We start from the raw sequence: 17,771 nt of genomic DNA, 5'->3' as shown, positions 1-17,771 counted from the left end.
GTGTGTGTGTCACTGAGGAGGAAAAAGGAAAAGTAATGATAGAGTGGAGAGGACCAAAGTTCTGGCATCAGAAAGACAAAAGTTTTAATCTCAAGTCATCCATTTTTAGCTGGATGAGCAGAATAGGCTATCAAAGAATCGCAGCTTCTTTTCTTGGTAATTATTATGGACGTTGGTACCAGAGTCAATTAAACAGAAGTCAAAAAATAGATGTGATTAACACTGAATAAATTTATTTTTAATTCAGTTATTTCTTGCCAGGAAACAAAATCTGTATGAGACCAATTCTTCATATAGGAGGCTTTCTTTTGAAGGGATAAGACAAATCAACTCTGATTACTGTTTGTAATTAACGTAAGGGTCTTTGTGTTTTCACTCAGAAAAATGTTACACATATGCAAACAGGACTAGAAAAATAGCACTGGTAAATTTCTCATTTAAAAATGCCTTTAAGAGAATTCTACTTTTCTGTTCTCTTAAATATGTTTCTTTGTTTCCTGAATGCAGAAAAAAATGTTGTGCTTGGATGTTTTATTAGTTTTCTACTGCTGTCATAACAAATGGCAAGGAGCATAATGACTTATAACAGTGCATATTTAATGTTATACCGTTCTGGAAGTCAGAGTTTTGACACGATTCTCACTGGACTAACATCAAGGTACCAGCTGGCCTGAGTTCCCTGCTAGAGGCTCTAGAAGAGAATGTTTCCTTGCTCTTTTCCCAGCTCCTCCTGGCTGCCCTGCATGCCTTGCTTTTTTCCTTACCTGCCCCCTATCTTCAGTGCCAACAACATAGCATATTTCTATCCTTCCTTCTGTAGTTACATCTTTCCCTCTTCTCTTCTGCATCTCTCTTCCTCTTTAAAGGCCTCTGTGATTACATTGGTCACACCTGGATGTTCCTGAATACTCTATGCTGAGTTCAGCTTATTAACAACATTAAATCCACATAAAACTTCAATTTCCCCTTGCAGTGTAATGTAATGTAGTCCTAGATTTTGGGGATTAAGACTTAGTCATCTTTGAGGGGCAGGCAGCATTATTCCTCCTATAACAGGTATTATTATAATAGATTATAATTTCTACTCCAGGTAAATAATTAAAATGGATCAAACTTCTCCCTCCCCAGTGGCTCATCAATGCTGTAGTCCCTGCAAGTGATCATCTGGATACCTTGTAGGGACTAGTGCATCATGCAACCAGTACCTGTTATCCTTTCACCTTAAAGAGCTTTAGCTTTAGGCAGAGGGTGGTAATTGTCGCTAATATGTGGGTAGTTTTTAAAAGTGTGTTACTGAATGTGATGGTTAATATTGAGTGTCAACTTGATTGGATTGAAGGATGCAAAGTATTGTTCTATCTGTGAGGATGTTGTCAAAGGAGATTAACATTTGAGTCAGTGGACTGGGACTCAAGTCAGTGGACTGGGACTCAAGATTAACATTTGAGTCAGTGGACTGGGAGAGGTAGACCCACCCTCAACCTGAATGGACACAATCTGATCAGCTGCCAGTGTGACTAGAATAAAAGCAGGCAGAAGAAAGTGGAAAAATTTGACCAATTAAATCTTCCGACCCTCATCTTTCTGCTGTGCTGGATGCTTCCAGCTCTCAAACATTGAACTCCAAGTTCTTTCAGCTTTTACTCTTGGACCAGTGGTTTGCCAGAGACTCTTGAATCTTCAGCCACAGACTGAAAGCTGCACTGTCAGCTTCTCTACTTTTGAGGTTTTGGGATGCGAAACGCCTTCCTTGCTCCTCAGCTTGCAGATGGCCTCTTGTGTGACTTCACGTTGTGATCGTGTGAACCAATACTCCTTAAGAAATTTCCTTTAATATATACATCTGTCCTGTTAGTCCTATCCCTCTAGATAACCCTGACTAATCCACTAAAGTTCTGAAATTTCATTCCTATGGTACGCACACACATCTGCTCCAGCTAGGAGAGGAGGTATTCCTCATCTTCTTTTTATTATTATTATTATTATTATTTTATTATTCTTTAAGTTCTAGGGTACATGTGCACAATGTGCAGGTTTGTTACATATATATACGTGCCATGTTGGTGTGCTGCACCCATTAACTCGTCATTTACATTAGGTATAACTCCTAATGCTATCCCTCCCCCCACCCCCTCCCCACAATAGGACCTGGTGTGTGATGCTCCCCTTCCTGTGTCCAAGTGATCTCATTGTTCAATTCCCACCTATGAGTGAGAACATGCAGTATTTGGTTTTCGGTTCTTGTGATAGTTTGCTGAGAATGATGGTTTCCAGCTGCATCCATATGCCTACAAAGGACACGAACTCATCCTTTTTATGGCTGCATAGTATTCCATGATGTATATGTGCCACATTTTCTTAATCCAGTCTGTCACTGATGGACATTTGAGTTCATTCCAAATCTTTGCTATTGTGAATAGTGCCGCAATAAACATATGTGTGCATGTGTCTTTGTAGCAGCATGACTTATAATCCTTTGGGTATATCCCCAGTAACGGGATGGCTGAGTCAAATGGTATTTCTAGTTCTAGATCCTTGAGGAATCGCCACACTATTTTCCACAGTGGTTGAACTAGTTTACAGTCCCACCAACAGTGTAAAAGTGTTCCTATTTCTTTACATCCTCTCCAGCACCTGTTGTTTCTTGATTTTTTAATGATTGCCATTCTAACTGGTGTGAGATAGTATTTCATTGTGGTTTTGATTTGCATTTCTCTGATGGCGAGTGATGATGAGCATTTTTTCATGTGTCTGTTGGCTGTATTAATGTCTTCTTTTGAGAAGTATTTATTCATATCCTTTGCCCACTTTTGATAGGGTTGTTTGGTTTTTTCTTGTAAATTTGATTGAGTTCTTTGTAGGTTGTGGAATTATGCTACTCCAAAAACCAGAACAGCTTAAAAGGATTCAATTCTATGTTAACAGATGAATGGCCCTTTGACACAAGATCTCTAGAAAGTGCAGTTAGAGGGTTAATAACATAAAGAGAAAATGAGGAAAATTATGTTTAAAAGAAGTGAAATTAAACTTTGAAGTCTCCAGATAAAATCCCAAATGCCCTAATAAGACAAGCACTATTTGTCATTCCATTTCTAGTCTCAAATTTGTTTATAATGCTCTTCCATATCTGTTTCCATAATTCCTCCGTACCGAGATGGGAAAAAAAAAGTCTTAAAAGATATTCAATCTAAACACCTATCTTATGTTTGAACTCTTTTTACCACATCTCTTCTGACTACAACCCATGTTTATCAGCACTCACTGTCTTTCAATAAAACCTATCTTATCTTTTGGCCTGTATGTGAATAACTTGCCTATACATTTTTTTCCTTATATTGAGCTAAAATATTTTTCCTTGAAATTTCACCAAATACTTTATTTTTGTTTTGTTTTATGTCCCTTAGAGCCACAATAAAAGTTTCTGTCTACATTGAAGCCCTTTAAAAAATTGACATCAAACATTCACTATGTGGCCCTCCCCTCTCTAGGCTGAACATCTACCATTTCTCATCCGTAACATGGCTTCAAATCCAAAAATGATTCTTGTCTCTCCCTGTGTATATCACAGTCTGTCAATATCAGAGTGGTATCCCACTACAATGAATGAAATAGTTCATTGAATGAATGAAATGAAATAGATAAATGAAATGAGTGAAATGAAATAGAATGAAATGATATGAAATGAATGAATGAAATAGAAATAGCCTGATCAGTAGATAATATTGTTTTAAATAAATACAGATATTTCTTCTTTCCCAATGCAACCCCCTATAGCCCAAGACAGTTTGGCTGGCTTTTGTGAATACTTCACTTCATTTACTTCTTTTGGGATTCCTGTTGTATTAGTACATTTTCACACTGCTATAAAGAAATGCCTGAGACTGGGTAATTTTTAAAGGAGAAAGGTTTAATTGACTCGCAGTTCAACATGGCTGGGGAGGCCTCAGAAAACTTCAAGGCAAAAGGGAAGCCCAGGCACATCTTACATGGCTGCAAGGGGGTGGGAGCGGGGAACTGCCAAACACTTTTAAACCATCAGATCTCATGAAAACTGACTATCACAAGAACAGCATAGGGGAACTGCCTTCATGATCCAATCACCTCCCACCACATCCCTCCCTCAACATGTGGGGATTATACTTTGAGATGAGATTTGGGCGAGGACACAGAGAGAAACCATATTACTTATCAATAGAAAAATTCTCATTTTTATCATAACTGCTATTTTGAATGTAAATCTCTTCATCCTGTCCATAGATATTAAGAAGGAAAAAGAAAACATCCTTTGAAAATTGTACCAATCTCCGTTGAAGTCTTGTCCTATTGCAGTTGATTATTTAACACTGTCAAGGACCTTTGGGATACCAGTTACATCATTTAAACTATTCATCATCTTTCTCAGTTTTAAACCATCTTCCTATATGAACATGTATTTTTCTGTACCTCTGTGAAAATTAATAAAAATGCAAAGCAAATTGTGACACATGGCAACATTTATAGCAAACTATTAGAAAACTTCTATACACCTAAAACAATATACCATTTATCAATCTAGACAGAATAATTCAAACATTTACTAATCTCTCCAATTATCTTTTCTCTCAGGTTATACTTCTCCATTTTGTCAACTGAGATTGCAAGTCAATTACCTATATGAAGCACATTACCCTGTGTGGTGATGGTTCAAACTGTCATTTATACACTTTTTTAGAACTTTAAAATGCCATTAATCTGAAAAAGGAGATTTTTCACTCCATTGTAGTAGCTACATATTCCCTTACAATCTAATAATACACTTTGAGATTTCATTCTTTCTTTACAAATGTTAGTGTGATCTTTTGATTCTCAATACAATTCTCTTATTAAAGGAAGAAATAGGAAGTCAAAGATGTCTGCTGTTTTTGCCATTCTTTGGCATTACAACCTCCTCCTTTTATCACCTATTTTCTGGATATATTGTCTTTTTGTATCTTTTGAAAATCTTAACTTCTCTAGAGTCTGAAAGTCATGAAATGAAAACCTTCAAGTGTCCTGATAAAATCCTCAGTGATTTTGTGGATCAGGTACTGTTTCGCATTCAATTTCTACTCTCAGATCACTTTATAATTATCTGGGCCATTTCTGTTTTTGGAACTCTCAGTTAGTTTGACAAGTTGGATTGTTTGACTCCTTTTTCTCCAGTGGAAACAACTTCTCTTGCCCCATGAATATCCTAATATTTACTCTAGCTGCAAATGTATGGTCATGCACATTTGTATGTAAATATGTCACTTCTCCCCTTTTCTCATAGGCAGGGACTTCACTTTTCACACTTCCGGATAGTTTCTTTCACACTGGAGTTTAAGGAAACACGACCGCCTAGAATTGTACTCTATGCAACCTGTATGGCCATGAGTGTCAGCCTTTTTAAAAAAGTGAACCTGTATTATGAATGTCAGATTAATATGAACTGATCAAAGTAATGAAATATATTTTTTTATTATTGCTCAGTGCCTATGAAAAAAATCATAGCATAAGCAGAAATCAGCCTGAGATGCAAATAAAGATATTTAAGTTTAAACTGAAGAACTTCTTGAAGTTAGAAAATAATAGTAAAATTGTCTCTTAAGGAAGTTGTAAATTTGCTTTTCTTTGAGACTCGGGATAGGGGTAGGGGGAAACATTGAGATAGATGTTTATTTTCTTCTTTTGTTATAAAAAAACCTTCACACCTGTAGTCCTTGGTGATAAAAATTAAGAGTTAACGTATTTTAGAACTGGACCTCAAATTAGATCTTCCCAACAACAAATTCCCTGCAATAACCCAGTTTGCAATCATCTAGCACTTACAATCTATGTTACCTTTTAAAAGTCCTATAAACTTACCTCTTTTATTATTAGATATATGACATTATTCCCCCAACCCCTGCAAAAGAATGAAGAGGCGTTAATTGCAGACACCATTGCAGACTGGCAGAGCAGCCTTCTAAGCTTTAGCACACCCACTTGGCAAAATTGGGAGCCCAGTCTGGCTATACATGATCTTGATACCTAGTAATTTAATTTCTGTATCTCTTTTTTTACATTCTTGAGACATTGAATATTGACTCAATGCAGTGTATAGCTTTATTACTTTAGTTCAGTGATTTGTACCTCTGGCTGCACATTAGAATCACCAAGGGATCTTAAAAAAAAAAAAAAATCCAAAACCTATTTCCAGAAAATCAGATTCAACTTGTTATCTAAGACCAAGTGCTTAGTGGTGGTCCAATCTATTTGACCTAGCTTGTGGGGCAAAAAGAGTATTACACATTTTAGCAGTGAGAAAGTAGAGGGCTATGTTTCACAAACAGAAGAGCCAAAACCGAAAAGGGAGTATGGGCAAGAATTTATAGGCATCTCTACTTATGAGCAAAGTGTTCTTATAGAGATGTAGTAAATTGATTTGTAGTTGTGTATTTTGAGACAGATGGGTAAGTCAAATCTTCACAAAGAAAATAATATTTGAGGTGGTTCTTAAAGCTAATAAGCAGCACTTTGCATAATAGAGAGGTGGAAGAAGGCATTCCTAGTAAAACAATGTCATGAAAGTGTGTTATCTCATGGTTTATTAAGAGAACACAAAAAAAGCCTGTGTGTTTAGAAGATAGGACAAATAGCAGTTAGTGGATGGAAATTGGAAGTTAAGTGGAAAAATTTATTGTGAAACTATCAGAGCCTTGTTGCAAGCTCTGTGCAACAAGCACATTGTTCTGTGGCTTAGATGATTTGGTTACAATCTAAAGTTTCCATGGTTTTTCACTGAAATTCTCTCTCTTTCAATACAGTAGTCAAGGACATGGAAAAATAACTCTATGTCAAAGATCATAAGGCTTTTTTTTTTTTTTTTTTTTTTGAGACAGAATCTCACTCTGTTCCCCAGGCTGAGTGCGGTGGCAGAATCTCCACTCACTGCAAACTCCGTCTCCTGGGTTCAAGCCGTTCTCCTGCCTCAGCCTCCCGTGTAGCTGGGACTACAGGCGCCCGCCACCGCGACTGGCTAATTTTTCTATTTTTAGTAGAGACAGGGTTTCACCGTGTTAGCCAGGATGGTCTTGATCTCCTGACCTCGTGATCCGCCCGTCTCGGCCTCCCAAAGTGCTGGGATTACAGGCGTGAGCCACTGCGCCCGGCCAGGCATGTTTAAATCCCAGATGTTGACATCTACTCCTCATCTTTATTATTTGGAAGTTTCTTGGAGTCACTGGCTATTTTCCAAGATTTGGTGGGAACACCTTGACATAGCAAATTAGTGCTTCACTATTTATCACCTTTTATTATTTTAAGTTCTCTTCCTTTACGTAATAGTATGTGAGAGACGTGACTTTTTTTCAGTTTTGTTTATATCATGCTCCAAAACAAATTTGTAGATCCTCAAAATATATTTTGAATGAGTAGGTGAAATCCATGACAACACATATGGGATACAAGATTAGCATCATTAGCTGTGTCTCTCTGGCATTAAAATATGAAACAAGGTAAACTTTTAATCAGGTAAGAATTCCAGGTCAGTTTCCTTTCTTCCTTTTTTCTTCCTCCCTCTTTCCCTCCCCCTCTTCTTTCTTTCTGTCCTTCTTTCTTTCTTCCTTTCTTTTTTTATACTTTTTTCTTTCCTTTTCTTTCTTCTTTTTCTTTCTTTCTTTCTTTCTTCTCTTTCTTTGGTTTCTCAACATTGCTTTTTTTTCCTCTCCAAGTGCAGTCATAATTTTGAACATAGGAAGGGAAGTAGAGAAGGGAACAGGAAAAAAAAAAATGAAAACAAAAATATATCTTTGAGTTTCTGCTGATAGCTCGTAACCATAGAAAGGAACATGTGCCAATCACTCAGTCTCCACATGTGGCAGACATTTTCTACATTTGTTACCTCAGAAGGGAGAGAATAACTAAGGAGTGAATTACGTGCTACAAAAATTAATCAGTAGCTGTGTGTCCTTGTCTTTTGCTCTGGTGCGTATCTCTGAAACAACAAGCTGTTCCCACTGAGTGGTGGAAAGGTAAATGGAGACCAGATGTTTAAAGGTGACACAGAGACTATAAATGAGAATTGCTGTTTTGGGGAAGAGAAGAAAAAATCAAGTATCTCGTGGTGCAGAAGCCTAAAGAAGGAGGAGGGAATAAGAGCTAGGTCCAGGAAAAATAATTTTCATAGGGATGATCAGGCTATTGAGTGTCCAAACTCAAGTCTTCTGTAAAGTGGTGTGGGCAGTCCTTTCTCTAGGATGATTTCAAGGTGCCCAAAATTGGAAAGAATTTTGTATATATTGCTTACATCACCTGCAGTGGATACACAGAAGTGAATTTTGAGAGTACACATCCCGAAGCAGGTCTAAATTATGCTTTGGTTGCACAAACCCAGCAGTGAAACTGTCATTGCCACCAGTGTGTATGGGAGTGGTGTTTGCCTACATCGTCTTCTTCCCAGAAATTCAAATACACATGGCACAGGTATCCTTATATTGCTGACATTTGAATGAACATTTTCATTGGATACAAGAGCCTGTAAATTCTATGTAAAGGAGGCTGAGGAAGTGCATTGCTGCTTCTGTCTCAATCATGGAAGGTAGGACTCAAAAGATTCTGGGTTACAAACTTAACAGTTGTCCAGTGTCATGATTTTCCTGTGTTTTAGTCAATGTGGTTTTAGAAATGGTTCTGCTTTTTGTTATTTATATCTGAATATTAATTTAAGCTTGGACTAGACTTGGGAGTCTAGTTCATTTACTCAATTCATTTAAGAAACAACACCAAATCTTTAAAGAAAACCTCTATATTCCTTTGGTTAGTCTTAAAAAACAAAACAAACAAACAAAAAAAACAGTGTAGCACAATAGGAGCAGCTTTTGGTGTCTAACAGACTTAATCTCCCAACCACTGCCTATTGGCTCTGTGATTGTAAAGTGTAACACCTCTTTTTTATATTTAAAATTGACATATTGATATATACTTCACAACATGTTGTGCAAATTAAATAAGCATCACAACTGAAAAAACTGAGCAGAGTGCTAGACATAATGTGTGAAGAAAGTAAACTGAATTTACTGACCACTTATTATGTACCTGTCAGAATGCTAGAAAATGAATATACAAAGATGAATAAGGCATGCTTCATGCTTTCATACTGCTGAGACTAAGACAAATAATTACAGCAGAATGAACAAGTTTCTTTAACAGAGTTATGTGCAAGGTTTTGTAGAAGTTCAACAGGGAGTGTAACAGTTTCTGACTGAGCAAATGCACAAAGCCCTCTTAGGGAAGTGTGATGGTTAATTTTATGCATCAAATCAACTAGGCCATGGGGTGCCTAGGCATTTGGTCAGCCGTTATCCTGGATGTGCCTGTGAGAATGTTTCTGAATGACAGTAATATTTGAATCTGTGCATGTAATAAAGCACATTGCCTGTCCTAATGTGGATGGGCCCCATTCAAATCATTGAAGACCTAAAAAAGCTGAGTAATAGGAAATTCCTACTGCCCGACTGCTTGAACTGGGGTCACTGGTCCTCTCCTTTGTTTGAACTAGAAGTTACACCATTAGTTCTCTTGGTTCTCAGGCCTTCAAATTCAGATGGACTGAATTTCAAAAAACACCACTGGCTTTCCTGGCTCTCCAGCCCGTTGGCTGCAGATCTAAGAACTTAGCCTCCATTATTGTATTCCTTACAATAAATTCATATGTATATATAGAGAGACACACACGTATATACACACATATATATACACATATATATGTATATACATATCCACACACAAACACACACACACACACACACACATATATATCTGTAAATACAGAAGGTATAATATATGTGCTGGAAAATGCATAATATATGTGTGTGTGTACATATATCTATCTTACTTGTTCTCTTTCTCAGGATAACCCTAATACAAAAAGTAAACTATGCAATAGTTACCTAAAACATAGTAGGAGTTTAAACCATAAGTAGGGATGACATTCACTTGTATAATATTTTAAATTATTGTTTTGTCTCATCAAAAAGGCCACGAAGAGCTGTGAAAGAATATTCTATAGCTACATTTTGAATCTATGGAGATCTACGGTTTTGCGACAAGTGATCATTTCTATCTAGATCTGCCTTGGCTAACACAGTAGCCATGAGCTACGTGGACTTTCATGTTCTTGACATGTGACTAGTCCAAATCAACATGTTCTCTAATTGTAATATACACCACGGCTTTTAATAACTTAGTGTAAGAAAATTAATGTAAAATATCTCATTAATATTTTTCTATATTGCTTGTAGACATTCAAATGACATTTTGGATAAATTGAGTTAAATAACATATATTACATTTAATTTAATCCATTTCCTTTTATTGTTTTAGTATAGCTACTAGAAAAATATGTGGCTCATATGATATTTCTGTTGCATAGTGCTGTTGTTAAGTTCTGAACCAGAAGCATGGAATGGTCTAGTAGCTTACTAAAAATACAGAATCCCAGTCCCGGCCCAACACTGAAAAAGAATCTGCATTTTAACCAGATCCTCAGGAGATTTGTATGTACAGAAAAGTTTATTAAGCTTCACTGTAGCTCATTCATTGTCCAAAAACAAAAACAGAAACAAAACATTTTGTCCTCCTTCTATAGAGGAAGTTTTGTTTCTGTAGCTCTTAGAGAAGCTGACAAATTAAGGATTGTCCAACTTCACAAAGGCAAGCATTATGTTCCTCTCTGTCAGATTTATCTTTGGTGTGTAATGGGGTTTACTTATTAGAACTCCATGTTCAGCAAGCTTGGGGAACAAGAAAAAAACGTGTATATTGTTCATCAGTTTTGAGAAGAAAGCAGAATGAACCTTTTTCTCCCATGCATGCATTACTCTTCAGCAGATTGCTGCCCTAACCTGCGGTGCTTTCTGGTCCTCAGGAGCCCATCCACCTCTTGCAACTCCACTGTTCACCCAGTGCTCTCTTAGTCTCTGCTCCTAAATCTATTAGCAGTATTTCTCTCCCCTTCCATTTTCCTTTTATCATTCCTTCTGATCATTCCCTCAGGCCCTGCTTTCCGCTTTCTCTTGTGACAGCTAATTTTGTGCAAAAGTAATCTCAGGGTAAGCTGTTTGTGGTTGATAATAGCTTAATATTTTACCTCTCCTGTAGTTTTATTGCATTTTAATAGGGAGTTCCTGGAAGTAAAATGGCTTATCTTCACCAGAGGGAATGAAGCAGAGAGGTGGAACTTGGGGCATCTTGCCAGGCCAATGAGAAAGATGTTTTAAACAGAAAGGTCCTTCGACATCATTCTGCTTTTCATCCCCAAAACCAATACTCACCAACACTGTCAGAAATGTATTTACTCAATGTGAAGACTAATTATCTAGAAATTGTCATTATATGAAATGCAATTGTTATAGACTAGAGAAAAATAAGAAAATTATTGGAAAAAAATGATGAGTTAATTTTGTGCAGATATAGTGTTACCATAAAAATAGGAACAGTTAGAGAACGTGAATATTTTATCCTTTCGTACACTTCAGGAATTTACAAAATTCTCTTTTTAAAACTTTTTTTTTCAAAGTATAGTATATTTTCTATCTGGATTCTCTCACTCAACATTATGTTTCTAAGATTGAAACACATTATTGTAGCCTATAGTTAAAAAAAATTCACAGCAAAGATAATCTACTCTATGAGTACACTGGAGCTGATTTATACATCCTACTACTGATACACTCTGGTGATATAGTTTGGATATTTGTCCATTCCAAACATATGTTGAAATTTGATCCCCAATGCTGGAGGTGAGCCTAATGGAAGGTGTTTGGGTCATGGGGGTGGATCCCTTATAAATGGCTTGGTACTACTCTCACAGTTCTTACTCTTAGTTCCCACAAGGCTCTTGCTGAAAAGAGCCTGCCCCCTTTTTCCCTCTCTCCTTCTCCCTCTCTCATCATATGACATCTGCTCCACTTCACCTTTTGCCATGAGTGGAAGTTTTCTGAGTCCCTCATCAGAAGCAGATGTTGACCCCATGCTTTTGTACAGTCTGCAGAACTGTGAGCCAAATAAACCTCTTTTCTTTATAAGTCACCCAGCCTCAGGTATTATTTTATAGCAACACAAATGAACTAAGACATCTGGGTTGTTTCTAATTTAGGGATGGTATGAATAATGGTGATATAAATATTCTCATTTATGCCTTTTCCGTGCATGTGTAACTCTACATGTACATATAGCCCTGATGTGTGAAATTGCTTGTAATAAAGTGTTCTAGTATGTTTTTGTTGTATAACACATTGCCACAAAGTCGGAGTAGTAACAATAACTTTTGTGTGTCCCTCATACACCTGTAGATGAGTTGGGACGTCTTTGTTTCAGATAGGTATCCAGGTTGCTTCTGAAATCAGTAGGATGAGGGAACGTTTTTCCCATGGCAATGGAATAATCAGAGCAGCATGAGCTGCACCGCACATGCCTGTTTCATGCTTCTTCTTACATCACACGTATTATTATTTTATTATGCAAGTTATTTTATCATGGTCAAGTCTAAAATCAAAGAATGGGGAAGTACACCCACTTGCCATGAGACCATGATACGTGTGTGTATACACACACACACATGTACACACATATATAAACACTTATATTATGCTCTCATACACACACACGCACACTTATATATGTGTACATATATAACTGAAACCAATAATTCAGCCTGCCACGTAAGTTATGTGTAGGATCAGCTTTAGTTGATAGTTTCAAACAGTTTCTAAACTGGTTGAACCATTTTACATACCAACTGTAGTATTACGAAAGTTCTCATAGCACCACAAACTCTCCATTATTTGATATTGATAGTCTTTTAAATTTGCCAGGCTGTTAGGTTAGCATTTGCATCATATGATTGTTTTAATTTGCTTTTTATTGGTTGTTAATAAGGTTATACAGCTTTAAGTTTATTTACTAAAATAATAATTTACATTTCTGGTTTATTATGAAAAATAAACAGCTGGCTGGGCTCGGTGGCTCACCCTGTAATCCCAGCACTTTGGGAGGCCAAGGCAGGCAGATGACTTGAGGCCAAGAGTTTGAGACCAGTCTGGCCAACATGGTGAAACCCTGTCTCAACTAAAAATACAAAAATTAGCTGGGCATGGTTGTGCACACTTATAGTGCCAGCTACTCAGAAGGCTGTGGCATGAGAATCACTTGAACCCAGGAGGCAGAGGTTGCAGTTAGCTGAGATCATGCCACTGCACTCCCGCCTGGGCGACAAAGTGAGACTCCATCTCAAAATAAGTAAATAAGTAAAATACATAATAAAAATAAACAGCTTTATCTGTTATTATTAACAAACAAACCAACCAAAAACTACCATCACAACAACCGAAAATAAAGCTAACCCTCAATCTCTTGCCTGCCCTTCATTGGCAGTTGCCTTTTTGTGAATGATTTGTAGGAATGCTTTACATATTCTGGATATGGGCTGGGCGAGGTGGCTCATGCCTGTAATCCCAGCACTTTGGGAGGGATCACCTGAGGTCAGGGGTTCAAGACCAGCCTGGCTAACATGGCGAAACCCCATCTCTACTAAAAATTACAAAAATTAGCCAGGCCTGGTGGCGGGCGCCTATAATCCCAGCGACTCAGGAGGCTGAGATGGGAGAATCGCTTGAACCCAAGAGGCAGAAGTTTCAGTGAGCCAAGATCATGCCACTGCACTCTAGCCTGAGCAACAAGAGCAACACTCCATCTCAAAACAAAAACCAAAAGCCAAAAAACAAAAAAAAAACCACCATATTCTGGATATGAACATTTTGTTGTTACACCCACTTTATTTCATAAAATGGCTCGTATTTTCATTCTCATATTAAAAATTTTTGATGAACAAATTTTTTTTTGTTTTAATGTAGCCCAGTTTTTATAAATTTATTCCAAGTGGTCAATCATTTACTTTATGCAGCTTTATATTAGTTATTAAGAAGATTTATAACTCTAAGTCATGAAGGTATTCTTCTAAAGTTTCTCCTGTATGCTTTATTGTTTTTTTTAATGTTTACATTTACAATCTAACTAAAATTTCTTTATTGTATATAATGTGAGGTAGCAAATTCCATTATTTTCCAATATTTATATCCAATATATAAATTACAATATTTATGTTCAATTAACAGTTTTATTTATTGAAAGATTTTTTCCACTGCTCAGAAATGCTAACTGTAATATTAAAAAAGGATTCATTAGTGTGTAGGTTCTCTATTCTGTTTATTTTTCTACCCATGTGCCAATATCACACTGTCTTAACTGTTATGAATTAATAGTAAGTCTTAATACATGGTAGAGCTTGTTGTCCTTTTCTAAGATTTTCTAAACAAATTCTTGGCTCTGTTCATTTCCATAAAAATTTAGAATCAGTTCGTGCATCACTGCTCCCACCCCAAAATCTGTTTGATATGCATTTCTAGATCAATTAGGGAAAATCTAACGTCATTACAATATTGAATCATCCAACCCATAAACATGACCTATACTTCCACTTATTTAGATGATCTTTAATTTTCTTCATAACATCTCATAGCTTTCTAACTAGAAGTCTTACAAAAATTTTACAAAATGTATTCTTTGGAATTTGATAATTTTTTATATTATAGTAAATTGCATCATTAAATAATCTAATTTCCTATCTCTTTGTTTCTTATACTCACAAATCAATTTATTTTTCTTTACTAAGTTTGTTTCCAGAAAACTCAACAAATTCATTTATTTGATCTAGTTTTTCTATAGCTTCTTTGATTTTTCTACGTGCCTGCCCAAACAATTTTTCATGAATAGTGGCATTTTTTCTGTGCTAAACATTTTTTTTTCACATCAATCATTTTTCTTGTAGAACTAAGCAGGTATGAATCACAAGCATGAGGTGAATAAAATTGTTGATACTGACTTTTCTTATCTTGTACCCACTCTCAGAGGGAATAATTTTAGTATTTTTCTCTAAATCATGATGTTAGCTTTCGGTTTTGTTTAGACAGCCAGTAATCAGTAAAGCAAGATGCTTTCTATGCCCAGTTTTCTAATATGCTTTTGGAAATTTGGAGTTTTTAAAACATAAGTGGATACTGATATTTTTAATTAAACTTTTTAGTTTTAGATAATTATAAGTTCACATGGAATTATAAGAAATAATACAGATTGTTTCTTCTTGGAAGTCAAACTATAATAAATGAAAATAAATAAAAGCCGGAAATAATACAGAAACATCTCATATCCCTTTATGCAGTTTTCCTAATGGTAACCTCTTGAAAATTGTAACAAAGTGTCACAACCAGGATATTGATATCGATAGTCAAGACACAGAACATTTCACTGACCACAAGGATCCCTTATGTTACCTTATGAAGCCATACCTTTCTCCCTCCACAATTCCTGGCACCCACAAATCTGTTCTTTATACCGACAACTTTGTCACTTAAATAATATTATACAAATGGAATCATACAGTCTGTAACCAATGAAGATCGGCATGTTTCAATTAGAAAAATTTGAAAAAGATGCACACACTTTATTGCCTGTATCAGTGATACTCCACTCCACTGCTTTTTTATTATTAAACAGTATTCCATGATATGGTTGTATCACAGTTTGTATAACCATTCATTGACTGAAAAATATTTGCTATGTTTACAATTTTTTGCTATTATGAATAAAGCTAAGATAAACAACATGAAAACATTACTTTCTTTGTGTTCATGTGTGAACATGTCTTCATTTCTTTGAAATAAATGCTCAGGAATGCAATTGCTATTTTGTATGATACATATAGAATGCAATTGTTGCTCTGTGTGATGCGTGCATGATTAGTTTTCTTTAAATTATTGTAAGAAACTGCCAAACTGTTCTTCAGAGTGGTTGTAACATTCTATGTATCCATCAGCAATGTATGCATGATCCAATTTTTATACATTCTTACCAGCATTAGGTGATGTCACTACATTTTTTATTTTAGCCATTCTGATAAGTATGTAGTGATACTTTATTGTGATTTTAATTTGCACTTATTTAAGGCTAATAATGTTGAACATGTTTTCATGTGCTTATTTGCCATCTATATATAATATTTGGTGAAAATTGCCCTTCCCGTCTTTTGATCACTTTGTAATTGGATTGCCTATTTGTTTGCTTTTACTGTTGAGTTTTGAGAGTTATTTATATATGTTAAATACTAGTTTTTTGTCAAATATGTGATTTGCAAACATTTTTTACTGTTCTAGCTGGTCTTTTCCTCATGTTAATGGAGTCTTTCATAGAGCAAAAAATGTTGATTTTTAAAATTTTGGTGAAGTTCTTTTTTTATAGTCTATGCTTAATATGTCATCTTAGAAATTTAATTCTAAGAGTTTTTGATTCTGAAGATTTTCTCATTTTTTTCTAAAACTTGTAGTTTTAAATTGTATATTCAATTCTGTGATTCATTTAGGTTAATTCTGTGAAAGACATGAGATTAGCTCTAGGATTATTTGTTTTGCCAATGGGGGTTTAGTTGGTCCCACATCACTGGTTAAAAATGCATATTTTTTCCTCCACTAAATTGCTTTTGTGCCTTTGTCAAAATTTAGTCAGTCACATTTTTGTGGGTTTTATTCTGGATTCTCTGTTCTGTTCTATTTTTCTATGTGTCTGTAACCCTTGCCTACATCACATTGGTTTGATTATTGTAACTGTATGATAACTCCTGAAATCAGGTAAACTGATTCTTCCCATTTTATTTTTCTTTTTCAAAATTCCTATTTCTTTCTATTCATTATATTGTGGATTTAATATTCTATTCCAAATCCTTTCTTTTTCGTAAAATATTTTAATTAATTGTGCTATAGATACAAAAAAAGTTCTGCAATTCTGATAAGAATTTTGTTAAATCATGACATAAATTTGTACAGAATCAACATCTTTATTATACTGGGTCTTCCAATCTATAAAAATAATATTTATTTAAATATTTGATTTCTTTCGTTAGTATTGTATAATTTTTAGCATACAAATTATGTATGTGTTTTGTTCAATATACACATACGTATTTAATTTTTGAGCAAGTGTAAATTTGGATAATAATCTCAAAAGACACTATCCTCAATGCCATAATCCCAAAAGTTGAAATCCTGAAAGATCAAAATTCCTAAATCTACATCCCAAAAGTCTAAAATCCCTAACGTCTAAAATCCTGATAATTACAGTATGGGATAACTGTATCATGTTATCTGAAACTATTACCTTGTAATTATCTTTATTTGGACATTAAGTATGGTTTTAGGAAATGTGTATGGGTGTCAAGATGATAAGGAGTGGATTTTTTGGACTTAATTTTAGGTGTCAACTTGACTGGATTAAGGAATATTTAGAAGCCTGGTAAAGCATTATTTTGGGTGTGTATGTGGGGGTGTTCGCAGAGATCACTGGGTGAGTCCGAGTGGACTAGCTGGGAAAGATTTGCCATCAATGTTGGCAGCACCATCCAATTGGCTGGGGGCCTGCAGAGAACAAATGCAGAAGGTGAATTGATCTTTCTCTGAGAGCTGAGACAGGCTTTTCCTCTGCTGCTTCGGACTTCAGAACTCCAGGCTCACCAGCCTTTGTACTCCAGGTCTTAAACCAGCAGCTCCTCAAGTCTTGAGGCTTTGGTTTCAGATTAGGAGTTACAACACCGGCTTTCTTGGTACTCAATGTAAAAAGGTTAAACCTTCCACCGTCAATGAAAAGAAGTCCTTTTTGTACATCTGCATTTGTGAAATATAAAATTT

The 17,771-nt window shown here is 35.7% G+C and overlaps 1 protein-coding gene across 5 annotated transcripts in view; it reads left to right on the top strand.

Annotated features, from left to right (window-relative positions):
* The window catches only part of RIT2 (Ras like without CAAX 2), a 376,034-nt gene that overhangs the window by 115,313 nt on the left and 242,950 nt on the right, over nucleotides 1-17,771 (top strand). The gene's annotated exons all lie outside the window — the stretch shown is intronic.

Source organism: Papio anubis, chromosome 19 (genome assembly GCF_008728515.1).
Source record: "Papio anubis isolate 15944 chromosome 19, Panubis1.0, whole genome shotgun sequence".
NCBI classification, from domain to species: Eukaryota; Metazoa; Chordata; class Mammalia; order Primates; family Cercopithecidae; genus Papio; species Papio anubis.
The sequence above is the reverse complement of the archived record's forward strand: the minus strand, read 5'-3'. Positions and strand labels throughout refer to the sequence as shown.